We start from the raw sequence: 27,037 nt of genomic DNA on the forward strand, positions 1-27,037 counted from the left end.
AATGTTGGTAATTTCAATATATCTTTGCCTGCCAAACAATATTTTAATGTAATTATGGCAAAAATTCTTTAGTCACATCCTTTAAGTATGTATTCATAAATCCTTGGATCTGAGGATTTAGTTCTTTCAGTGTATAGATAATATACCCTAAATGTCCTCATTATTTATTTGACCAGCCAAGTCAGATTTATTTTGTGTCAGAAAAAGTCTGACTTTATTTTTCAATGAACATAGGTTTAAATATGTCAATATGCATACCTGTGACAACCACATTTTAACATAGAGTTTTATTAAGACATAGCTCTATGAGGACAGGGTATATATACATATATATTTTTTGGAGTTCGAATTATTCAATAAATATTTGTCAGAGACCAAGACATATGGAGATATACTGATTGAGAAATGGAGCTATAGAGCCGTGAACTTGTGGCGTGGATGTGGTAAGTCTGCACAGTAGTTCTCATTGACTCTCTTTGCTCTAACGGGGTCTCTAATAATAGTTGAGGGATAGAAGAGAAGAGGTTGTGAAACCATAATTATCATCATTCTCACCATCCCACCTAGCTGAATTCCCACCTAGCTGAATTCCCACCTAGGAATTCCCCAAACAGGTCAAAATACACTATCTCTAACTCTTTACAAAAGCCCTCAACACCTGGGATTTATCTCCCACCTTGATTACAAGGTGAATCAACTTTAACCCACATATCAGATCGGTCCTTTCTGGGCACCCCAATGCTGTTCAGATTTCTGGACAATGTGGTAGAGTAGATTTGTGATGTGAGAGTCATATCTTTCTCCTATGCAGTAGGAGGACGATTGTAAGAGTGCAGGTGAGGCTACTGGAATGAACCTTGAACACAGATACATTCTCAGACAAATTTAGGAAAGAGTCTTAGGGAAATGGAGGTTCTGGAAGTTCATTCCCTTAACACTATTTGTGTCCATGTACTTTTTGGAAGGACTTTTGTGACACTTCAGGTATATATGTACATTCCCTAGCTTGTGAAGACCACTGTAAGAGAGAAAGAAATAACCTTCAAAAACCAAGGACTAAAGAAGGCTAGCATTTGGGAGGGAAGGGAAGTCCAGTTGTATCTCACAGGCATTTTTTCAGGCAGAATACATTTCCCTTTAATTTTGGGTCAAGGGTCTTCCCTAAGACATTGAGAACTATGTATTGGTCAGAGTCAGAGAATGCCACTCCTGGAATCGGTGTGTTGCAGAAGACAGGCGAGAGAAAAGGGAACAACATTCATTGAGCAGGTGTTGCATGGGGGTGGTTTTACACGCCTTAGCACATTTATTTCTCACTTTATATACAGAGGCAAAGTGACTTTCCATGGCACAGAGTGAGTAAGCCACTGTGCCTGGTCCACAGTGGAAACATCCGGGAAAAATCTGTTTGCCACTTTCTGCTGCCTCTTGAATCCTCCCGGGTCCCAAGGAGTCAGATGATCATAGGATATAATCTCAAAAGTAACACATGTTCATTGGAGGAATGGAAAAAAACACAGGAAAGCACTAGGCAGTAAACAGAAATCATCTCTGAGCCTACTGCTCAGACATGATTACAAGTATTTTAGAATGCATTTATCCATGTACACGAACACACACACTCATTTTCAGGACAGAGAGAATGAGTTGTGTGTGGTTTAGACCTGCTCCACCTGGGTTTAAATGTCCGTACCTCCACTTCCCAGTATCTTTATCCATGACAAGGTGATAACAGTACAGACTTCATGGGGTTGTGAGTGTTACATGAGATAATGCAAGTATGGTTCACACACAGTAAGCATGATAGATAGATAGATAGATAGATAGATAGATAGATAGATAGATAGATAGATTGATAGATTTTAGATGTTTTTGGTTAGCACATTTTCTGAACATTTATCCATTTCCTTACGTAAGCATGACTTTTAATCACATCCATGGTGTCACTATAACACAATTGACTTCAGCAGTCGTCCCATTGTTGACCATTTTGTTCCCAACAATTTGCCTTCCTAAACAACGCTGCGATGAACTGAAGGTGACTGATACAATAAACTGCCAAACGTGCAATCAATCAATTTTGGTGCAAGGCATTTCCAACAGGTTGCCTAATTGAACTTCAGAAATAAAAACTCTACTCATTTATTATATTCCAACTCTAAATAGATGTGGGAGTGCCTGTTTGCCTTAACCTCACCAACACTGGTATTATCTTTCTTTTTCATCTTTGCTAATTAGGTAAGATTTTAAAAGTGCAACACATTTTAGTTGGCATTTCTTTGTTTATAAGTGGTTTGACATTCTTTTCTTTTACTTCTTTGGACTTAAAAAGAAATCTAACAATGAAAACGCGTGCAGGTGTTTGTTCTTCTTATAGTGCTTGGTGTTATTTACTCGCAGTCTGTATCCATCTCTGTTCTGTAGGAGACATTAAATTAAAGTTCAGCTTTCCTGGAGTGGCTGTGTATGCATAAGAGGTTTAATCAATAACTGACAGAGGACATGGGGTTCAGAGTGCCCTCCCAGAGCTCGGTGGATTCTTTCTCTTGGAACCTGGCTGCTGCTGCTCTGACAGGTGTACTTCTTAGCTCCGGGGACCTGGACCAGACAGCCGTCAGCTCTCACTCTGCCCGACGTGCCTTGGGATTCTGGATGTTGCAGAAATACATATGGCCTGGAGAAATTCAAAATGCAGAAATACAAAAGGCCACAAGCTTATTTTTAGATGGGGAAAATAAAACTCCATTTTAAACATTAAAAAACCCCTAGGATTGGATGCGCCTGCTTGCTGTGTTATTTGCATTCTGATTTTTCTCTGTGTCTCTGTCTCTGTCTCTCTCCCTCTCCACTTCACCTCTCTCTCTGTCAAATTCTACTTTTCCACGAAAGACATGCTGTCCATAAACAAAGCACATGTTTGACAATCAATGGAAATAACAGAAGAAAATGTCCTGAACCTGGGCAGACCTTCTTGTTTGCAAATTGCAGGGTGAGAAGGCTTTTTTTTTTTCTCATGTCAGAGTTGAAACCTCATCTCGTCTGAGTTCTCTCCACTCAGAGATCCGAAACCTGCGACAGAACTCCCTCCACACTGGGATTGTGGTATTTTTCCCCTTAAAAAGTTCTGTATCTGACCCCCTACAAAAGGTTTCTCATTGAAATAGAGAGACTGAGAGAGAGACGGTGTGAGAGACGGAGAGAGATGGGGGCACCGCAGCCAGGGCCAAGCCTGTGCCTTTCTCGCCCCGTTTCCCTGTTCATTTCCTTCCCACCAGGAGAGAGGCCCGGCCTTGTTAGCCGCGGCTGGAGTGAATCAGAACTAGTATCCGTACCTTTTCTCACATTTCAGCATTTCTTTCTTCTAAAAGCCATCTGGGATAAAGATAATTTCTTCCTCAAAGCTGGCCCTGTTCTCCCCCACCTCCCATGCCTGACCTGACCTTGTTTTGCATGTTGTAGTGAAAAGAACATGAAATAAACTTTAAAACGTGCTTGATTAAATAGATTAAATAAATGTTCTCAGGCCTCACAAATACACACAAGCCCACATGGTCACTGTGACCACACTAAGCATATGTGGACGCCAGAGATAAATCTGGTTTGTCTTTGCATTTCCAAAGTTGGCATCTCCCAGCTGGAATCCTCGAGTGGGCCTGCATTCATATACATTCAATACCAGCCTAAACGGGATCCTAATTAATGAGCGTGTTAATTCCTCTTGCCAGCTGGGGACAAAATCCATTGTTCGGTCTCTACTAGCCATTGTGTGTGTGTGTGTGTGTGTGTGTGTGTGTGTGTGTGTGTGTGTGAGAGAGAGAGAGAGAGAGAGAGAGAGAGAAAGAGAGAGAGAGAATTTGGAATCTCCAGATTTCAAATCACCAGATCAGCAGATTATGTAATCTTTTTTATCCCTCAAGATTTTTATAAAGTGTAGACATTATTTTTATAATATTTAATAATCAGAACCAACCTTTTCTTTCTTTCTTTCTTTTTTTTTTTTTTTTTTTTGGCTGCATGCTATATAATGGATGCATAGAGTAATGGATGTTGGATAGTTACATCCTTGTATTTTCAGGTGACTTACCGAAGACCAGTTTTATGACATAGGTAAGCTCGAGATATTTATATTCCCTGGCTGGGTGCATCCAATAACTCCTTTTCAAATTGGATCACTTCTCAAAGTTTAAACCCTTAAAGCGGCATCATTCATAAGAATGATTTGCTCGCATAGTTTAGCTCTCTGACCAGATGATGCTTTGGATAAAGTCAGGAGTGGGCTGCTTAGTTCCTCAATTACAGGTAGGCTGCATTCAGAAACGCTAAGGTATTTTTTCAATATGATACAAGCCCTTTAATCTCTCTGCACGGCATTGTTTTAGCACTGAGCAAGGCTTCTCAAAGCCCAAGATTAAATTAGGAGAACTCCCCCTGCTGCTTCTATTGAATTGAGTTAATATAATGAGTTTATTGTTAAATTAAACAAAATGAAACTTGCCATGTGGAAGAAATACGGCTGAGATCTCAGCGGGACGCTGTCCTTCCCTCCCTACCTGGCTTCCTGTTACCTAGCGGCGGCTCACAGGCCTGGCTGCCGCGCCAGCACGCTGCAGAGCTTCCCTGGCAGAGGGAAGCTGGGAGTTCAGGTTGGCACATAGAGCCGAAAGGAACTTGAAACTTTCGGGGTGGTGAGTTGCAGTGCCCAGCCTTCCTATGTGGCGCTCCTTCTTTGTAGATGCAGGTGCTAGTGTGACATAGATGTGGCTTCTGTTCCCCTCCCGTTGCTTCTATTAAAAGACAAGGATGAAACCAGCCAGCCGACCCACTGCAACAGCCTGGCAGACAGAGGAGCTTATTAGGCAGCAGCCGGCTTCCCAGCGGCCCCGCTTGCCCATCAGTTGCCTGTTCAGCTACGCTCTGTTTGATGTCCAGTATCTCCACTATATACTCCGCGCCCTTCCCTCCTGCTCAGTTGATCTGACTCTTGCCCAGATCTTCACATGGCTGAGGCCTTGGGTCAGTCTGTTCTTGGTTTAAAAGTCACCTCTTCAGAGAGCTCTTTTTCTCTTTGCCACGTAGAAGTAGCCTCTCAGTCACTGTCATATTCCCTGGTCTTATTTTTGTCATATTTCATACTACCAAATATTTCTTCGCCATTAGCTGCTCCCCCCTCTCCCCACTGGAAAGTACACTGTCCAGGCAGGTGCTGTGTCAGCTTCTCCTGTCTATCCAATGGTGTCTAGGACAGGGTCAGCTAGCTCGCTGTAGGTGCTTGGTAAAAGGTGAACTCCTTGTCTGCCCCGGTGACCTGGGGCAGGCTTCTTCACCTCTCTGAACTTTAGCTCCTCACTTATAATGAGATAGTACATCATGCCCATCTCCCCATGGCATGGTAAGGCTAACAGCCATTGTAAGCAAACTAGCCCAGAACTTGCTAAGTTTCCTTCTTTGCGCTCTAAAATATCAGCTTTGATTGTTTTCTCAGACTCTTAGAGCCCATAGCTTCCTCAGCCAGAACACTGTGGTTGATGTTCCCAATGGGGAGCTGAGCTCTAAGTGAGGTTATTACTAACTTTTCCAGAGCCCACTCTTACCTTTCTACAAGGGTTTGTAACTCATTTTTTAAAAGCATCATCTCCTCCAACAGACCATGCACTGGTTAATACCGTCTCTATCCCAGCAGTGATGGACATAATGGCGGGCCAGCAATGCCGTGAAAAAGCTGTCCAGAACCAGAATGTTGGGAGGGACCCTCAAGAAACCATTGGGTCAAACATTTGTCTTTTATTAAGGAAATTAAAAATGGAGTGTGCACAACCTTACCTGATACTTTTTATTAACCTTCTAATTTGGGAGAGGGTATGTTTTGTTTTTAGTTTATTTTATATAAAAGATCCTCTTGAACTGGGATGTCAGAAGTCATTTGCTGCAACCTTTGTACCTCACAGATGAGGAAACTGAGGCCTATAGAGGTTGAGATGTTTATTCAAGGTCTCCCACTTGTTAGTGACAAGCAGGTCCATGCAGGCCTCTAATTCCCTGGCTGATCACTGCCCTCTTGCCTGGCCTCCCTCCCCAAATGCCCACCTGAATTTCTCTTGCTTTCTCTTAATTTTCCTAAAGCCTCTTATAAAAGTCAGTCATGTGCTTGATGAGAGGCATCAAGTTGCCCTTTTTCTTTTGTTTGAAAGTTGAAACTGCCCTAATTGCACTAATCTTTCCTCGCCAGATCTGCCTTCCATCTAGTTAGTGGCTTCTGTTTCTCTCGTGTAAATCCTCTCTATGTGCTTTGCTCCTACTCAAGTGGAGGGGAGTGGCCAGCATGGCCTCTTCCTGTCTGAAATCCTCTCCCTGGGCGAGGTACTCTTTGCCTCTGAGTCTGTGATCCTGGGCCTCCCTTGACTTCAAAGTTCTCTCACCAGCATGATTAATTATCAATTAATTTCTATTATAGAATATTCACTTTGCATCCGATATCATTTCTACCCTTGATGCCTCTCATCTTCTACATTAGTTGGCTATCAGTAGGATAATCCGTTTCCCAACTTTAAATTTGTATATTTAGTGCCTTAAAATGTCTAGTTAATTGTAGGTAAACCTGAATGAGCCTTATGAGCCTTATGTTAAGCTGATTAAAGTATGATTTAGTATAATGAACATTTTTATTTAGTATAATGAACATTTTAAAAATTCTTGCCTTAGTCATCAAGAAGTACTAAACATCAAATGTATTTTCCAAGAAGATCGTCTCTAGCTAATAATAAAAAAATCTAAATGCTAAGTTTATCTTATAATTTTACATCTGTTAAGTGATTTGAACTGTGAAATGTTCACACTGAAGAACAGTTTGCCTTTCCAGCTGTTGATCGGCTCTAAACATTGAACATTACAGCAAGTCTTCCTTGCAGCCTCCAAGTAGTTCCATTAGGATACTTTTTGAGGGGGGATGAGGAGCAGATTAATATGTCTGAAAATTAGATGGTTTCATCATTTTCAAATATATAAAGTCTATTTGGAATTTACCCCCAGAATTTTATGTGCTTCTAAATGGCCACAAGTCAGTTTTAATGACTCAGCTTTATTCAAAAAGGGTTGAGTCTGACCTGGTCAGCGTGGGTCAGTTGGTTGAGCATCCTCCCATGCACCAGCAGATCACCGGTTTGAAGCCCGGTCAGGACACATGCCCGGGTTTTGGGCTTGATCCCCAGTAGGGAGTGTGCAGGAGGCAACCAATTGCTGTTTCTCTCTCATTGATGTTTCTGTCTCTCTCTCCCTCTCCCTTCCTCTCTCTGAAATCAATATATATATATATATTTTAAATGGGTTTAGTCTGCTTTGAAACTAGCAGGAAAAAACAAGAACCCAGAACAAAATGTCTTTCTTTCTCTTCCATGTGCATGGTCAAAGATGCCATGGGTCCTTTTGAAGGCTGAGTCCCAGCATACACATGTGCAGGAAGCCTTGGTAAGACCTGGTCCATATAAGATTTAATTTCAAAAGAAATTCTGTGGGGGGCTTTTCTACCAAGCATGATGATTTTTCAGATCCCTTCTAGCTCTGGGGTGCTGTCACTATAGTAAAATCCAATGTGGTTGGTTATTATGTTGGGATTCCCAAAACCACCACTGTCTCCTGAGTAGGTATGTTTCTGCTTATGGGCAGTAAGTCCCCCGTCTTCAGTGTGGCTGATATGGATATTAACATCCCATTAGCATTTGTTCATTGTGGCTCACTCTCTACATGAACAGTGAGTTGAAGACATGAATAAGAGTATTGGTTTGTTTCTTTCTTAAACACAATAATAACTTTCATGGGATTATGGTTTTTACCTTATCGCTAGCAATTCTTAAAGCTAAGAGAAAAGGATAACTTGCCTAGACACTGAAGCAAAGTCAAAGGAAGCATTGAAGTCCAAATGGGGAAAAAAGTGGGTTTATGGTGATAAAAGTGCCTTTGAGAATCTTGTATTCTAGGCATGGGATATCAGCAAACATGAATTAGAGTTTTCAAGAGCCATAACTATTATTGAGAAAATATACATGAGTACTTTCTAAGAAGGTAAACATGAGTAATTGAGTATAACACTAGGCTATCTTAATTTAAAAAACACACATTTTTTGAACAACCATTCTCAGGGGAAATACATGTTTCTGAAGATGTTTTACAATATTACATAGTAAAAATATTACTTTGTAGGAAGTTGAGGACAGATATAAATATCATATTTGCTTTAAAATCTTAGTAGAGGGTGGCATTTAAAACAAGAGTAATGCAAAACTGGGAGGAGAAATAGACTTGAGATCCAGAAGACCCACATCTGTGTGTTCTTGGGCAAATGGTTTTCTTTCTCTGAGCCTCAATTTTTATATTAACTATATAATCCACTACCTTTTCACCTCTGATGGTCTATTGCTCTCTTCCTGAATTGAACAATGTGCTCATGTCATCTGCAATAAGTATAGTTCAAACCAATGTTGTTGTTCTTCCCTCTAAACTCCCAGCCAGCACTGCCCACATTAAGGCTTTCCAGACCAAAGAAGTCAAGTGCCTGACTTACTTTACTTTCAGATTATAAGGAGAACAATAGCTAGTCAACTCGTATATAACATAAAATGATATCACTTCTCTTTTGCAAAGTATTTTTGCTGTAAGCTCCTAGAATGTATTTGAAGATCATATAGGACTCACTTTCCATTCTTTTGAAAATATTGCATTATGTAAAGGATAACTGAGGAAGTGACCTCATGATGTTTTCTTTGCGTATTTTTATAGTAGGGACCAATCAGTGTGCTGGTATGGATACGTTATGTAGACACAGTGAGTGTTACTGGAACATAGGCACTTACATTTAAAATTTTTATCCAGACATAATTAACATACAATAAAAGGTGCAGAATCTTAAGTGTTCAATTCAGTGAGCTTTGGCAATTGTATCCATCCATGTACCACCACTCAAAACAAGATGTAGAACATCTTCATTCCTCTAGAAACTTCCCTTATATAAACACTTATTTTAGTGCAGCAGGTCCTCGAATAAGGTCATTTCATTCAGTGTGTTTCCTTATAACGTTGGTGAGATGCTCTAGGGAATTAACTCTGGTTTCTATCAATTAGCCTATAGAAAAATTGATTTCTTTCTACATCGTTTTGCTTAGTTGCAGACCCTATGGATGATGATAAGTGAGGACTTACTTATCTTAGTTCCTCATTTTTATCCTTTTTGTTTAATTGTCAAATAATAAAAAAGACTTACAGAAAAGTAGACAATTTAATAGGTAAGGAACTTGCACTGCTACTTTACCTTGAACTCGTTTCAAAGTGTTAATTGCTTTGCTTGAACTGTATAGCCAGATGTGCCCTCCTTTTGTCATGGTCATACTCTGTGTCCACATAATAATGTGTAAATAAATGTGTGTGGCCTACTCTGGTGTTAATGAACATTTATAAAGAAGCTTTCCCTGACTTGTGGGGCAATGCCAGGGTGTTCTGCCAGGGAGTCCCCAGGCTCTGGTTCAGTGCAGTGATGGGAAAGGGCTATGCATCAGGTGTTCCCTAAGGACCTTGAGTTGGGCCATCAAATGTGCACTCAGACACTTGGGGACAAGAGTCCTTTTGTTGCACCAAGTGAGCAGGAGGAAATCCTACCAGTTTTAAGGGAGGAGAGAACTTGTCAGGAGGGTGTTGGGAGGGGAAGAGGAACTAATAGAGAAAGATTCCCCTTCCAAGGTCACCTTTATCCATCCAGGAGGTAGAATGGAGCCAGGAGGTAGGAGGGGGCGCTGGTGAGAACCTGGAGGCCAGCAGGCCACGCACTGGCCCAGGATCTCTCAGCCATGGCTCTGGAAGACCTCCTGCCACACCTGAGGCAGCCCTCATCTCTCCTAGCCTCTATGCCAGGGCTGCTAACAACCAGCTCAAATTGGCTGATTTCTCCACATTTGTCAGGGAGCCAGCTGCACTGGCTCAGCTGAGCATCTGCAGAAAAGGAAGCAGAGAACCAGAGGGGGGAAAAAAAGCTTTTAAGTCATTATTCTTATTCATTTCCCTATTCTCTGCCCCACCCCCTCGCAGTCTCCACTGCCATTCCTCTTTCTTCTTCTTTTTTTAAAAATCTTTTTATAACAATCTTTTCCTTTATGTGGCTAGAGCCTTTGGCATCCTTCCAGTGACCTGTCTGTAGAGAGATACTCCTCCCTTATAATTAGGCCTTTGTTACACCACTTCCTGATTTTCTTCTTTCTTTCCTTTTTAAAGCTTCTGGCCCTTGACACCCCAATGCCCCAATGGAAAACTACACTTGTTAAAAGGAAGGGTCTTCAAAAGGGTGATGAAGTTGGCTTCCTCAAGGAGGCCTGTGAGTTCTTTCAGGCCTGTGGTTACAATGGACGAGGGCATGGAAGGACCAAAATAAGACATGTGGTGAGATGTCTTCATTCTGGTCACAACCTCACCTGTGGAGCTCTCCCCAGCATCTTACTCCCGATGCTTGGGCCACTTTATTTCTGGATCACAGTTTCTCTATTCCACCACTCCTGGGGTATAATCATATTGGTTTCTTGGTAGTAGGATGGGAGCTTTTGTTTTCAGATACTCCTGCAAGGACAGGAAGAACTAAACCCCAAAGAGGCAGGGAGAGCCAGAGATGGGAGCAGGACAGGTACAAGATGGATGAATGCAGCTGAGACCCCCTTCTCCTCCTGAAATTCTGGTCAGGGGAGGAGGGCCACACCTCCATTAGCCTCCTGAAAAGAGATAGACCTGGCTATTTGCCTAAATACTTGGTTGCATTCCATTCAGTCCTTTTAAAGACAGTTGGTATCTGGCTACCTACTCTTAGTAGCCACCACATTTGAGAGGACTCACATGAAAGCCTAGGAGTCTTGCAGTCACTGAAGTCTTCAGAAAATAAAGAAGAAGAAATGTAAAGTTTTAGTTCTTCCCAGTCAGAAATGGTGACCTTCCACTCTGTTTCTTTGTGTGGAAATTAGAGGTTCAACAGTATATAAATGCCACATGATCTAGATAACTACTCTTAGTAACCTCTCTTTCCAAGGTGACTTTTAGAAATAAACCTGTTTGTCTAGTTCAAACTTAGGTAAAGTATTAAATTTTTGTTTGCCCTCAGATTTTTTCTCATTACCCCAAAGTGTTACCAGGTAACTCTAGTGGTCTTATTCACATGAGGGTAATACTAAGATTTTGTCTCCTCTATTATGGGTTTCATAATTATTTGATAGAGATTGTATTTTATTTCCTTTTGAAAATAATGTTAGAAGAGCATTAAAGGGAAAAATGTTTCATCAGTTATTTTTGGTACGCCAGCCTACTCGTAGCACTATTTGTAGGTGCCCAGTTAAGAATACGAAATGCTCTTCCTGATGATATAAAAGATTGAAGCTAGGTCCCTTGGGAAAGTTTATACTGGGTTGAATTGAGAATTAAATGAAGTATTGATTGTAAAGTCAGGTCTAAAACATTGAAGCTAAATCTTGGGTCTGTAATGTGCTTTGCAACTTAGCAATCTGTAAAAGGGGGTTATTTCTACCTTCCTCACAATAGTACAGTCAAGAGTAATGCAATCCTGTATCTGAATTACCTGATGGGATCCTTGGCATATGCTATATGCTAGAAGAATGAACACATTAGCCATTTTTCAGAGACCTTCACCTTTCAAAGTGCTTTTTCAACTTCGAAAGATTACCACTAGCCAAGTAGGATCTGAGCTTAAATTAACTAAGAGTATTGTAGGTAGCCAGCTGCTTAGGTACCCAATGCAAAGGGTAGGTAAGTATTGCAGAAGAGCTTGACCAGAATCTCATTCATTCACAAAATTGTCCATCAAAGGGGAGGGGAGAGGTGAGTGGGACATCTCCAAAATATGGATCAATTGTATTGTGTTGAAGCACTTGAAAGTTTTTTGTTTTTGTTTTAATATATATATATATTTATATATAATTTTTTTTACAGAGAGGAAGGGAGAGGGATCGAGAGTCAGAAACATCAATGAGAGAGAAACATCGATCAGCTGCCTCCTGCACACCCCCTACTGGGGATGTGCCCACAACCAAGGTACATGCTCTTGACCAGAATCGAACCTGGGACCTTTCAATCTGCAGGCCGACGCTCTATCCACTGAGCCAAACCGGTTAGGGCAGAAAGTTTTTTTGTTTGGTTCCAAGAAAGACTTTTCCTATAAGGAGAGTGGGGCAGTGTTTTAAGTATCAGGTAACCAAACCAACCAACAATAGGCTTTAAAACAAACAAACAAACACAAACAAAAAACAACAACATAAAAACGCAGGTTGAGTTTGGTTTGTGTCTATAGTATTTTTTTCTGTGAAGTAGTGCATTCTGATTTCCAGCCATCTCCGCATCCTATGTAGAATGGCTCCCTGATAAGCTCCATGGTTTTAGGCAAGGAGTGACAATGGATGGGTAGATGCTCATGGAGATAAACTTGTGTCCTCTCCACAGCTGAGGCAGCAGTGAGGAGGAAGAAGCCACCTGACTGTAGCTCCCCTTTTAGATCTAGCCTAATTCTCCACTCTACCTGGGGAGAAAAAGGATTCTCCCCTTCAAGGGATAGAAGGGTCTTGTCTGGACTGTTCTTTGTTTCCATTCTTATATATGAGTCATTCATAGGTTAAGAGTATGTTGTATCAATTTTGACCCACCCTAAATGAGTTGTAATGGCAGATTTGTAACATACAGGTTGTATGGATATTTATCTTATGGCAAGTATAGGAAGTACAAATACCCAAATTCCTCACTGTGAAAGACGGGATTTCTTGAAATGAGGTCCCTAGACCATCAGCATCAGCATCTCCTGGGAACTTGTTAGAAATGCAAATTGTAGAGTTCTACCCCAGACCTCCTGAATCAGAAGATAGAGATAGGGCCTAGGTCTCCAAGGAATTCTAGTGGATCCTAGAGTTTGAGAATTACTGACTTAAGCACTAAATAGGATTCTTGCTTACACTGCAGTCTTTGAGGCATGGAAAGTGGGGTGAGGAAAGTTCCATGGGGTGAGGGCTCAGTGAACATTTATAGCTGTTATTGAGAATTTACTTCTGACAGTAAGACTGCCAGATAAAATACAAGATGCCAAGTTATATTTGAATTTTAGATTAAAAAGTATGTTTTTATTATAAGTATGTCCCATTTGAAGTCCTGTGTTTTTACACTGAATCTGACAACGGTGTCTGAAAGTAAAAAGTTAGGTTGTGCAGAAATTTGGCAGACACATAAGAAAGAAGTGATCAGTGACAGATCATGTTAACAATTACATGCCCCGATAAAATATGAAAGTAGGGCCCTTCACCACTGAAGTATGTCTTCAATATCATAACCTCAGTCTAGTCATGTGGAAATATCACACAAATCCAAATTGAGAGACTGTTCAAATGTGTTCAGATCATGAAAAGAAAGGAAAGACTGAGAAACTGCCATTGGTTGGGAAAAAAAATAAAATTAGAAGAAATGAATGACTAAATGCCATAGGGGGTTCTGGATGAGATCCCAGAAAGAAAAAGAAAAGACATTAGTGGAAAAATTAGAAAAATCTGAATAGAGTCTACTAAAGTTTAGTTAATGGTGACATACCAATGTTAATTTCTTAGTGTTAATAAATGTACTTTGGTTATATGCGATATTAATATTAGTAAAGCTGGGCAATGAGATATGGAAACTCTGTACAATCTTTGCAACTCCTCTGTAGTTCTAAAATGATTTCAAAATGAAAAAAAAAATTTAATTGGGTTGGTTATACCTTAGCAGCTTTGTGATACCACCTTCCTTTGTTTTCTTATGGGAACAAAGAACTATGTTGCTTAAATGCTGACCTGTGTGAGAATATTTAGATGAATTCTATCCATACAGGACATGACTCTTCTAACACTACAGGGGCCAAAAATGTTGCAGTGGTTTTAAATTGCCATGGACAAATGTGGTCTTTTCCATGCCCATATAATGTGTTTTGCCTACACATTCATGGAAATCCATATTTACTGTTATGGCTTATGCACACAGAGCTGATTGAGATGCCTGTTGGATAGGAGGAGAAGCCAGCAAGGGGACGGGGAAGCGGGGGAGGGTGTGTAAAAGGAGGTTACAAAAGGCTTGTGCTCAGAGTGGCTCAGTAGTTCCAGGAAAATTCTGTTGTATTTCTCCAGTTTATAGTTTCATCCACAGAATTTGGTCCATGTAAGCCCATGAGCTTAGGCATATGACAGTAGCTTTTCTGCCCAAAAGATTTTTCCACAGCACCAGTTTGGGGAATGGTTGACCTACCTGTCCTGGAATTAGTCATTTCAGATCAAAACACTTCTGGCAGGGCCTCTACTTGCAGGCATTTGGAATCAGGCTGTGAGTTCAGTTTATTCCCCACCCGATCCCCACCTCCATTCAGTAATTCCTATATTTTCTTGCGTGGGGATGTGTATTAAATTATAAGTACCCAAACCATATGGGGTCCTCTTCCCAGAGACTGAGATGCTGAAAGCCCTCCCACAACAGAAGACCTAAGGATTGCAAGTAGCACCTTAGTGAAGGCTTGGGATATCTTCTTCCCTGGTTCAGTTCTTAACCAGAAATGAGTGTGGCCAAGATCCTAGCTGCTAGTTGGAACTCTCTGTTTCAGTCAAGTCTCCATTTTTCCTCTCCTCCCCATCATTCCAAACCATTGCCTTCTTGATGCCGTTGCCTCCAGCAGGAATCCATTCTTCCTGGTTTGAAACCCTATGTTTCATAATAAAATGATCTCTAAATGTATATTTTCTATTAATTATAGATTGTTTTTTATATTGATCTTAACACTATTTCATATTGGCTTCTCCTTGGGTCTAAAGACATGATTTTATTTATTCACTTATCATAGTTTTCTTCTGATTTCTTTCTGTCAGTCAATAAGCAAAAAAGGCTAATATGCAAAATGTCACCTTGGGAGTTTGATTGCTCGCTATGACATGCGCTGACTACCAGGGGGCGGTGTGGAACGAAGGATGGCCCCAGCGGGCAGCTGGGGAAGGGAGGCCTCTGCAGGCAGCCGGAAGACCCTGATTGGCCCAGATTGCTGGCCAGGCCTAGGGTCCTGACCCATGCAGGAATTTTGTGCACCGGGCATCTAGTTTATTAATAATTTATTAATTTTAGATGTTTATTAAAAATTTATTTCTATTGTTATTTCTTATTGTTAGTTGTTTTTAAATTTTTACCACAAAAAAAACCAACAAAACATATTTTTAAATTACTACTTTTAACTTTATTTCATGTTTTGAGTCATTTTTATTAGGAAAAAGTCTTAGATATAGTATTACTGGGACACAAAAACTCAACTTTTAGGACTTTTAATATGTATCACCTGTCAGTTTAATTTTGGCATGTCTAAAAGGACCACAAAGTCCTCTGTTGTCCCCCATAATCCATGCCTATCACCTCCTTAAAAACCAACATGAAACTCATCTCACCCAGTCTGAAGTTTCCAAATAAATTCTATCTACTTCTTTATCCCATCTAGGGTGTTTCATTCATTAATTCATTCATTCATTCAACATATGGCTCTACTTGCTGTATTGGTATTATTAGTTTTATTCTTTGGCTTGAAGCCAACTTAATACAGGAAGTTCTGCTTTCTTCCCTTATGCTCTGAGAAGAATAAGGTGGTTATCTCCTCGGTGTAATTGATATCTTCTCAACAGAGGCTAGGCTTTCATTTACTTTATCATAGTGAGCATCCAGTGGTATTGAATAAATGAAAATGAATAAGATTTGGTTCTTTGTCATTTGAAAAACAGGTGTTTTCTATTTTAATGAAAATAACATATAGATAGGGATTACCAGGGATTTGGTGACATACAGAGTAATTTTACTTAGTTGTCGGTAATTCGCTTTAGCTAAGTAGCTCTAAGGCGTATCATTTGATTTCTGCCTGCATCATATTTTGAGATACCATTTATTTTAACTCCTTTATAACATCTAGTGCTTGGTAGCCCCAAGTATTAAGTGTGTGTTAAAATAATGGTTTCAATATTTTTGTTCTGTTGGGAATCTGGAAAGCTTGCTCATGTTGATGGCAGGTGTTTGGGTGCAGGTGGATGTATGTACATGGAAAGGTCTATGAGGAAATAACTTTGTAGCATACATGTGTATTAGACACATTGTAAATGAGCTATTATCTCATTCAGACAACAGAAATTCCCCCAGAATTTGCTGTCTTATGAGTAGACATTCCTAATAAATGTTCAGAAGATATGTGTTGGCAGTTTGATCATTTCTTATCCAGGAATAATTGGCTTTGAAGGAAAGACACCATTTCTTAATAGCACATAGGACTCCCAACTGTATTTCACTTTTTATTTTATTTTCACAATTCACTAAAAAAAGCACATGAGTAAAAATTTACCCATTTTCTATTTTTTTACTAAGTTCCTGTCCAATCTTTACATGAGACAAGTATAATTGTATCTCGAAACAATGGCTAATAAGAAAGGAAAATGGCACACACGCCTTCCTAATTCCAAAGTATTCTAACATGTTTATACTATTAATTATCAAATTAAAATTTCACTTATTATTTCACTAAGTCCTCTGTGTTAGGGCATAATTGGAGCTTTTTAAAATAAAAGTTATAGTTTATCTAACCAAGTAAAGTCTGTTGCTGTTGATTTGCCTGGGAAACAAGAAGCTCAGATCTCAGCATGAGCCTAATGAAACTATGTTCCACGAGTTCAAATTAGTGTTATTTATCATGTGACCTCAAGGTGTCTGAGTTGAGGTTAAAAGTTAGAATTAGTCTACAAAATAATTAGTCAGTGATTTTTTTTTTTTAAACTCAAGAAGTTTTAGTTAGAACCAGGCAGACCTGGGTCCTAATCTTAGCTCCACCCCTGAGGAGTAGAATGACCCTGTGTAGGGCACCTATCCTCTCTCTTCCTCAGTTTCCCCATGTTAAAGCAGGCTTAAGGCAGCAATTCCACTCCTATGTATATTTGCATGAGAAACCAAAAACATATGTACACACAGAAACTTGTGCATGAATGTGTATAGCAGCATCATTCATAATAGCCAAAGAGGAGAAACAATTTAAATAGCCACCCCTCAGCCAAAGAATAGATAAACAAATTATAGCATGTATGTACAATGGAATATAATTCAGCCATAAAAGAACAGAGTGTCATGCATGTTACAAGTTGGAGGAACGCCAAAAACTTTATGCTAAATGAAAGCAGCAGACATACTTAAACGTTTATATGTCATATGATTTCTTTGATATGTCATATCCAGAATAATCCAATCCATAGAGACAGAACGCAGGTTAGTGTACATAGTAGGTATGCAGTGTTTTTTAGGGGTGATGAAAATGTTTTGAAACTGGAAAGGGGGGTATTGCCCAACATTTGAATACACTAAATGCTACTGAATTGTACACTTTAAATTGCTTAATTGTATGTTATATGAATTGTATGTTATATATATATATATATGCCTAATATGCAAAGTGTCCCCTTAGGAGTTCGATTGCTCACTATGATATGTGCTGACCACCAGGGGGTGGCACAGAACAAAGGAAGGCCCCAGCCGGCAGCTGCTAGGGACCCTACCAGTGCATGAAATTCATGCACTGGGCCTCTAGTACTATAGTAAGAATACATCACCCTGAAGGTCTTTAGGATTAGATTGACGTGCATACAGTAGGCACTCAAAAGATACTTTCATTTCATTACTCTACCTTTATCACTGCCTGCCCCTTCACCCCCCTTTCAGGATGACTCCTTCTTCTCATGAGTGTAAAAGAAAAGAATAAGATAATAGTATTTTCAATGCAAAGTGAGTGGATATGATGAGGGAGGGTGCAAATACAATTTCTGTGCACCTGGAATAGATAAATCTAGGTCAGCCCTGTAAGATGTTAGTGTCTGTTAAGCCACATGGTGTACCTTGTTTAAAGTGTTTCAGGTGCCCTAGCTGGTTTGACTCAGTGGATAGAGCATCGGCCTACGGAATGAAGGGACATGGGTTGGAATCTGGTCAAGGGCACATGCCTAAGTTGGGGTCTTGATCCCTAGTAGGGGGCATGCAGGAGGCAGCCAATCAATGATTCTCTCTCATCATGGGTGTTTCTATCTCTCTCCCTCTCCCTTCCTCTCTGAAATCAATAAAAATATATTTTAAAAAAGTGTTTCTGGTGGCCTTTAAACATCATAAAGGCGTGGGAAAGGACAGAGGCAGCTGCAGCGTCTAGAGCACTCCATCTAGGGCAGGCATTTGCCGAGGAAGTAGTGAGTCGTAATTCTAATAGTTTAGCAGCACATGATGTGCCATAGTCGGTAGGCCATCTGTCAGCAAGGCAAGTGTTCTGCCTTTGGCTACAACTTTTATATATTCTTTCCAACAGAGGAAGAACAACAGAACAACAGAAATCCCAAATAGTGCACTCACTGGTTGAAAAATAGGCATTTTTCTAGCTGAATGAAGGCAATTGCCATCTGACCTATGAGGTTATTGGTTCATTTCCAGAAGCACCAAATGGGACTCCCATCCTATTAGCATGCTAGGACTGATTGCAGGTTATGATTCCTTCTGATTTTCCACCCTGCAGAGAATTAATATTTCTACCTGATTCTAGAAATAGGTCATCTATCACTTGCCCCCATAATCTTCTCTCACAAGCCCCCATTCAACCCTGTCAGACATGCTTGTTGGTTTTGTCTGCCACCTTGTTTTCACTCTTACCACTTAGTTGCCCCCTGAAATATGGTTTGCTCACTTTCTGAGTCCTTAGAACTCTAAGGTGCTGTGCTGATGCTCAATGTGATGGCAGAGGGAAAACAGAGCCAGAGTGGGAATTTGCATCTCAAAAGCAAGGAGGGTGGCAGGTAAAGATGCTATGGAGACAAGGATGTAGTCTGACTGGAGGTATGAGTGCAGTCAGCCGATCAGTCAGTCATTATCTGCCCTCCAGCACCTTCTGTACCTACTGTTTGGAATAATGAAGGACTTGGGTTCAAGGCCAGACAGGCCAGTTACTAGCTGTGTGGCCTCTGGAGTAACCATGGGCTCGGCCTCAGTTTCCTCTTCTGTAAACAGGAGGTAAAAATCTCTTCTTAGGGCCATTTTAAGAATTAAATGAAAGCAGCTCAGTACCTACCACAAAACAAGTGTTCCACAGGTGACACTCAGCATAACTGAATCTCTGCTTCAAAGATGGGGGTGTCTTCACTGTTGGGATTCCTAGGGAGATAAGGCCAAAACACCTGAATTATTTCACAAATCATACACATGCCAAAATATGTGGTTCTGATTCTCATGTTTGAGGTATCCATGAGAAAAGGGCTCCAGCCAAATAGGTGGCTGGAATAATAATAAAAGTTATACCCACCACTCATTTTTTGCACCTCTGAGCTTCACAATGACCCAGCATTTTATAGTGAAGAATCTGTGAGAGATTAGGTAACTTGCCCATCTCAGGTCTGGCCAACCATGGTTTTCTTACAACCCAATACTATTGGGAAGGAAAACTTTGCGGGAGAGCTAGAATTTGATTTGTACCTTAAAGAATGAGCTGATTTGGATGGACCATGAGTCTGTCTTGGATAATCATGATTGGATAGACCATCCTCCAGGCAAGGAGGAGCAGCTGGTACCAAAGCATGGAGAGGAGAATGATGTTGCCCAGCAATAAGGAGACACAATCACTGTGGAGTGGGAGGAAAGAATGAGACATCACAACCCCAAGTCTTCTGTCTTAAAACTGTTCTATGCTTCACTTTATTTGGATCAGACATGGTGCTTTCCAGTTTCCACAGGCTTCTAATACTGTGGAGGCTTTAATTTACTAGTAAAGCTTAATATATGTAAACTGTTTACTACCTCCCCCACCCCCCTTTCCCTTTGGTAACCTCTATACTATTGAAACCTATATAATTTTATTAACCAATATCACCCCCCCCAATACATTTAATAAGACATTTCAAAATAAAAAGCATAATGTAAACTGCTGATTTTGAAGAACTCCTGGATTTAAGTAAAACATGTCAGGGTGAACTCCTTGTGGAGCCTCAGTATAAAATTAATTTTTCATACATGAGAAAATCATTGTTCCCATCCATATCCAAATAGGATGAGGGCTTTAAAAAGCACAGGACTAAAGTTTAAGAAGAACTTAGTTTTTCTCAATTTGATCAAATGTTCTGATTACTTTCAGTGCCAAACATTTTAATTTAGTTCTTCTTTCTCTTAGGTGGGCTCAAGCTCTTCTATCTAATTTTGAAAATGAGAAGACATTTAATTTACGTTTTCTCATTCCCTTCAAGATTCTACCAATCACACAATTTAAATTCTAAATCCCTTCTTTAAGTAACTTCAAAGCCAAAGAGGATATTAAAAGATTTTAATCCATTTCCTGATTTTACCCAACATAATGGGAAGGGATTCCTATACTCAAACAGGAGAGATGCAAAACCTTAGGTGAATTTACATGCCTTTCTTTCTAAATTTTAGGAAGCTCGATCCTGGGATTTTTCTCCATTCTTCACCTATAATTTATAACAATGTAAAGTCCCACTTGTTTCATAAATGCTGCTCAGACACTCTAATCCACAGTGATCTCTCTGTTCCTCTAAATCCAGATAGCAACTGTCACCCAAACATATTTCCCAAACCAAGTAGCATAAATTGTCTAAGCTACTAGCTTTTCTCAAACTGTCTCAGGGAAGGACTGGTTTCTCCCCTCTCTGAATTATTGCAGACTAATTCCTTTGTTAAAAGAGAACAATGAGCCCTAACCAGGTTTGAGTCAGTGGATTGAGCTTCAGCCTGTGGGCTGAAGGGTCCCAGGTTCGATTCCGGTCAAGGGCATGTAACTTGCTTTTGGGCACATCCCCAGTAGGGGGTGTGCAAGAGGCAGTTCATTGATGTTCTCTCTCATCAATGTTTCTAACTCTCTATAACCTCTCCCTTCCTCTCTTTGTAAAAAATCAATAAAAAATATTTTAAAAAACGAGAACAATGAAATATTTGGAAAGTGAAATAAGAAAAAAAAAGACATATAAAATACAAACCCAGGTTTATTGTTACTACATTCTACAGATAAAATTTTTCATTTTAGAGGGGATGTGCCCCATTCTCAAAGTGCCTTACATGTGTAGATACTACTCTCAGTTTCTGTACTTATCTTGTCTCACACCAATAACAATGAGCTTGCAGATCCACTCTGGCTCTGGCCTCACGTAGCACTGGTTATTTATCACATGCAGTGCCTCGGTGTTTTTGCATGTGTTACCTTTTATGTTGTGTAAATTACTTGTAGACAGAAATTACATAGGTACATATTTCTGTATCCACATATCCCCACTCCCCCAGTAAGATGCATAAGTAGATGATTATTAGTAGTGATTATAATAAAATGGTAATGGTAATTCTAATTTTTAAAAATAATTAGTAGCATTATTGGTAATATTAATGAATTATTATTACTCTTCTTTTAAAAAATCAACAAAAATGTATTGAGAACTCACTCTTCAGCCTCTCTTTAATATTATATTCAAAATACTCAATTGTTTAAACCTAGTTTTTTATGGAAAGTGTAATTTTTAAAAATCTAAGGAAACATAAGCATCTTGAATTATTATTAATCAGGGTGCTGTGTTTCTTCCACAGTGGATCAGAAAAGAATTACATATGAGAAACCCCATACTTTGCACATTCTCCACATCTTGGTTCTTATTCTGCTAAAATATTCTCAAAAAGTTTTTAGTATTATCTTCAGTATATTCAAGACCCAGGAGTGCCTAGGAAGAAAAATACAGTGGAGTTTCAATTTTGCTATGTAATATATAAATCCTAAAAAAAATTACTGCTTCTTCCCCAGAAACCCCCAAACCTCAGTCCCCACTTTCCAGTCTTCTCGAAGAACTACAAAAGTAGCTGGCTTCATGTAAAACCCAAAAGAAGTCATGTTAATGATGGGGAGAAAACAAAATAATAGGTGACATCAGAGAAAATGGTGAAGTAAGGAATTCTAAAAGTCTACCTCTCCATAAAAGAAAAAAAAAAAATCTGGCAAAACTATCAGAATCACATTTTTAAAACTCTGGAATCTAACCAAAGGCTTACAATAATCTGGGGAGCATTTATTCTTTTTTTAAAAAAGCCAGTTCTTAAGAAGAGCAGACTTACTGGTGTCTTAACTTACTTTAATCCTATCAACAGCAGCTGTGAAAATAGCAGCCCACATTCTCAGTGCATGTATTGTTACAGGAAAGGGGACCTGGCCCTGAGCGGGTCTACCAGTAGTGTATGGGTTGCAGGTGATTTTGAAAGTATGTTTATTAAAGCTGGGAACAGTGAAACAAAGGACGGAGTTAAGATAGAAGAAGCAACAGGAGAGAGCCTAGGCTGGGCTGCTTTGGCTCTCTGAGAAGTCAGAGAAAAGGTGGCCTTGGAGACAGGTTCAGGGGGTTAGCTCAGGATGAGCTGCTACTGCCCATTGCTGCCCTAGTTGCAAGTCTTGTGAGATCCCTTAGAGTTTAGGAGATGCATGCCTGTAGGGGGGAGAAGAGGGGAAAGAGACAGGTGTGTGCCTGTTCCTAGGAAGGAGAGTGTGTGCTAGGTCCTTTGTTTTGAGGGTTTTTAAAGGCTGGGAGTTAGGGAAGGTCTTAGGGGGAAATCTCAGTAGAATATTCATCAGCTTTTCCAGCTGTGCCTTTTTAGGGTTGTGGTCTCCACTGATTGATCAGTGCCAGGCAGGGGGTCATTAGTCATTGTAGCTGGTCCTGGGGTTGTCCACCTGGTTTTGCTGCTTTTCTGGGCCTGGAGCTGAAATACAACTGAGGCCTAGATGTTATCTCTAGGGAGGTGTCCTTCTGTATTGGGCTGTAAATTGCTCAACCAGTTTGTTCAGCTATCTTTCTCAATTTCCACTTGCCAAGGAATTTTCTTAGCTTCTTACTATCCTGCCTCAGTATCATGGACCTCATTCACAAAGAATTTTTATTTGGTCTGTCTGGAAGACCCACTCAAAAGGAATGTCTTTCTCTCTTGTTTAATGCTAAGTCACTCCCCAGGGTGCATGATCTAAAACATATTAGGTTAACCAAATAGAAATTCAGGAGTTGAAAAGTATATTAACTGAAAGAAAAATTCACTAGAGGGACTAAACAATGGATTTGAGCAGATCAAAGAAAGAATTAGCAAGCTTCACATAGGTTAATTGAGATTTTTCAGTCAGAGGAACAAGAAGAAAAAAAATGAAGAAAAATGAATAGAGCTTAGGAGACCAGAGGCCATTAAGCACACCAAGATGAAGAGATAAAGGAGGAAAATATTATTTAAATAAATTGGTGAAACATCCCTAATTTCAAAAAAAACCATCAACATAAACATACAAGAAGCTCAAAGAATATCAAGTGATATAAACTCAGCAATCCACACTGAGACACATCGTAATTAAACTGTTGAAAACCAAAGAAAATAGAGAATCTGGAAAGCAGCTAGAAAGAAGCACCTTGTCCTATATAACGGATTCTCAATAAGATTGACAGCTATTTTTTTTTTATTCATTCCAAACCATGGAAGCCAAAGTCAGGGATAACATTCATAGAGCTGACAGTAAAATACTGTCAACCAAGAATTTTGTATCTGACAAAATTAGCCTTCAAAAATTAAGAAGAAATTAAGACATTCCCAGTTAAAAACTGAGACAGTATGTCACTGGAACACCTGACCTATGTTAAAAAAACTTCAAATCAATAACCTAATATCTACCTTATCTAATTAGAAAAGAAGGAGAAAACTAATCCCAAAGCAAGTAGAAAGAAGCAAAACAAATATTGAAGTTTGAAGGGGAGAAATGAAATAGAGACTAGAAAATAACCGAAAAAGATCAGAAACAAAAGTTAGTTCTTTGAAAGGATCAATAAATTTGACATACTTTAACAAAGACTGACCAAGAAAAAAGATGACTCAAATAAGGAATGAAACAATAGACATTACTACCAATTTTATAGAAATATAAAGGATTATAAGAGAGTATAATGAACAAGTATATACCAATAAACTGGAAAACAGAGATGAAATGGACAAATTCTTAGGAACACACAAACTACTAGTATCAAAACTGACTGAAGAAGAAACAAAAAAATATGAATAGACTTATAACAAATAGATTAAGTTAGCAATAAAAAAAAGACTTTCAACAAAGAAAACTCAGGACCAGATAACTTTACTGTTGAATTATACTAGACATAATTTAAAGAAGAATTAACATCAATCCTCCTCAAGTCTTTAAAACATTGAAGAGGAGGGAGCACATTCTAACTTATTCCATGGGGCTAGTATTACCCTAATTCTAAAGCTAAGCAAAGACATCACAATATAAGAAATCTATACATCAATATCCTTAAAGAACATGTAAGCAAAAATTCTCAACAAAATACTAGCAAACTGAATCCAATAGCATATTAGAAGAGGTGGACACCATGTCTAAGTGGAGTTTATCCCAAGAATGCAAGCTTGGCTGAACATACAAATTGATCAATGTGCAATACATAATCTATATATATAAAAGCCTAAGTGACCAAACAACCATTTAACTGGTCGCTGTGATGCACACTGACCACCATGGGGCAGACGCTCAACACAGGAGTTTCCCCTTGGTGGTCAGTGAGGTCCCACAGCAGGAGCATCACTCAGTTGACTGATGCCACCAGCCACGGCAGAATGCTACCTAGGGGTGGTGGCAGGCCCAGTGGGGCTGGGATGAGTGGGAGCGGCATGATGCCCAGCCTGGGCTCGGGCTCCTCCCCAGCCGCCTGCTGCTTTGCGTACTACTACATACCTCGGGGGATATCCCTTAAAGAACATGTAAGCAAAAATTCTCAACAAAATACTAGCAAAGTATTTTTAGTAAATAACTAGTAAAAAACTTTTAGCCCAGTTTTTTCAGACCAGGCAGGCCGAAACTGGCAGGCTGACATCCCCCAAGGGGGTTCTGGATTGCGAAGGGTGCAGGCCATGCTGAGGGTGTATGAATACATGCACTGGGCCTCTAGTGTTAATAGAATGAAAGAAAAGAGCTCACATGATCATCTCAATAGATACAGAAAATATGTTAGACTAAATCTACATTCTTTTAAGATAAAAATATTCAACAAACTAGAAATAGAATATAATTTTCTTAAGTTGATAAAGGGCATCTATGAAAAATCCATAGCTAACATCATACTGACTGAAACATCACACTTCCCCTGTAAGATCAGAAACAAGAAATGGATGTCTGCTCTCATCACTTCTAGTCAACATTATACTGGACATTTTAGTCAAGACAAATAGGCAAAAAAGTGAAAAACCTCTAAATTGGAAGGAAGGAATTAAAATTATACGAGCAGATGACATAATCTTATATATATTAAACCTTAAAGACTATATATGAATGTATAGTTTTTCATATACACATCCAACTAGAGTTAATAAATGAATTCAGCAAAGTTGCATAATAATAAATCAACATACAAAAAAGAGTTGTATTATTATGCAGCGGGTGCTTGAATAACCTCATTTCATTCAATGTCATTTCATTATAAAGTTGATAATATACCATAAAAACTTATCTCTTTTTTACATTTTTATTGAATTTGTTGGGTTGATATTGGTTAATAAAATTATGAAGGTTTCAGGCACACAATTCTATAATACATTACCAGTATGGTATTGTATTGTGTGTTCACCACTCAAACTTGTCTCCTTCTGTCACCATTTACCCTCTTCTATCTCATCCCACTCCCTATCCCTCTGGTAATCACCATACTGTTGTCTCTATCCATGAGTTTTGTGTTTTTTTGGCTTAATCCCTTCACCTTTTTCACACAGCTTCCCAAACCCCCACCCCTCCAACAGATGTCAGTTTTCTTTATCTATGAGTCTGTTTCTGTTTTGTTGTTTATTCTGTTCACGAGATTCCACATATAAGTGAAATCATATGGTATTTGTCTTCCTCTGACTGGCTTATTTCACTTAGCATAATACTCTCCAGGTCCACCCATGCTGTCGCAAAAGGTAAGATTTTCTTCTTTTTTATGGTGGAGTAGTATTCATGTATAAATGTACCACAACTTTTTATCCACTCATCTACTGATGGGCACTTGGGCTGCTTCCACATCTTAGCTATTGTATAGGGGTGCATATATTTTTTTAAATCAGTGTTTCGAGTTTCTTTGGATATATTCCCAGAAGTAGAATCACTGGGTCATACGGCAGTTCTATTTTTAATTTTTTGAGGTAACTCTAAGCTGCTTTCCATAATGGCTGCACCAGTCTGCATTCCTACCAAAAGTGCATGAGGGTTCCCTTTTCTTCACATCCTCACCAACACTTGTTGTTGTTGAATTATTGATATAGCCGTTCTGACAGGGGTAAAGTGATATCTTATTGTGATTTCAATTTGCATTTCTCTGATGATTAGTGACATTAAGCACCTTTTAATATGTCTATTGGCCATCTATATGCCCCCTTTGGAGAAGTGTCTATGCAGGTCTTTTGCCCATTTTTTAAATGAATTGTTTAAATCATTTTTTGTTGTTGTTAAGTTGTATAATTCTTTTATAAATTTTGAATATTAACCCTTTATCTGATATATCATTGGCAAATATGTTCTCCCATTCAGTGGGTTGTCTTTTCATTTGTTGATAGTTTCCTTTGGTGTGCAAAAACTTTTTAGTTTGGTGTAGTCTCATTAGTTTATGTTTTCATTTGTTTCCTTTGCCTGAGGATACATATCAGAAATAAATATTGTTACAGGAAATGGATTTTTATGGTTTTGAGTCTAACATTTAAATCTTAAATCCACTTTGTGTTTTTTCTTGTGTATAGTATAAGAAAGTGTTCTAATATCATTTTTTTGCACATATCTGACCAACTTTCCCAGCACCACTTATTAAATAGACTCTCTTTACCACATTGTATGCTCTTTCCTCCTTTGTTGAATATTAATTGACCATAAAGGCATGAGTTTATTTCTGGGCTCTCTATTTTATTCCATTGATCTATA

This window comes from Eptesicus fuscus, chromosome 5 (assembly GCF_027574615.1).
Source record: "Eptesicus fuscus isolate TK198812 chromosome 5, DD_ASM_mEF_20220401, whole genome shotgun sequence".
Lineage (NCBI taxonomy): Eukaryota > Metazoa > Chordata > Mammalia > Chiroptera > Vespertilionidae > Eptesicus > Eptesicus fuscus.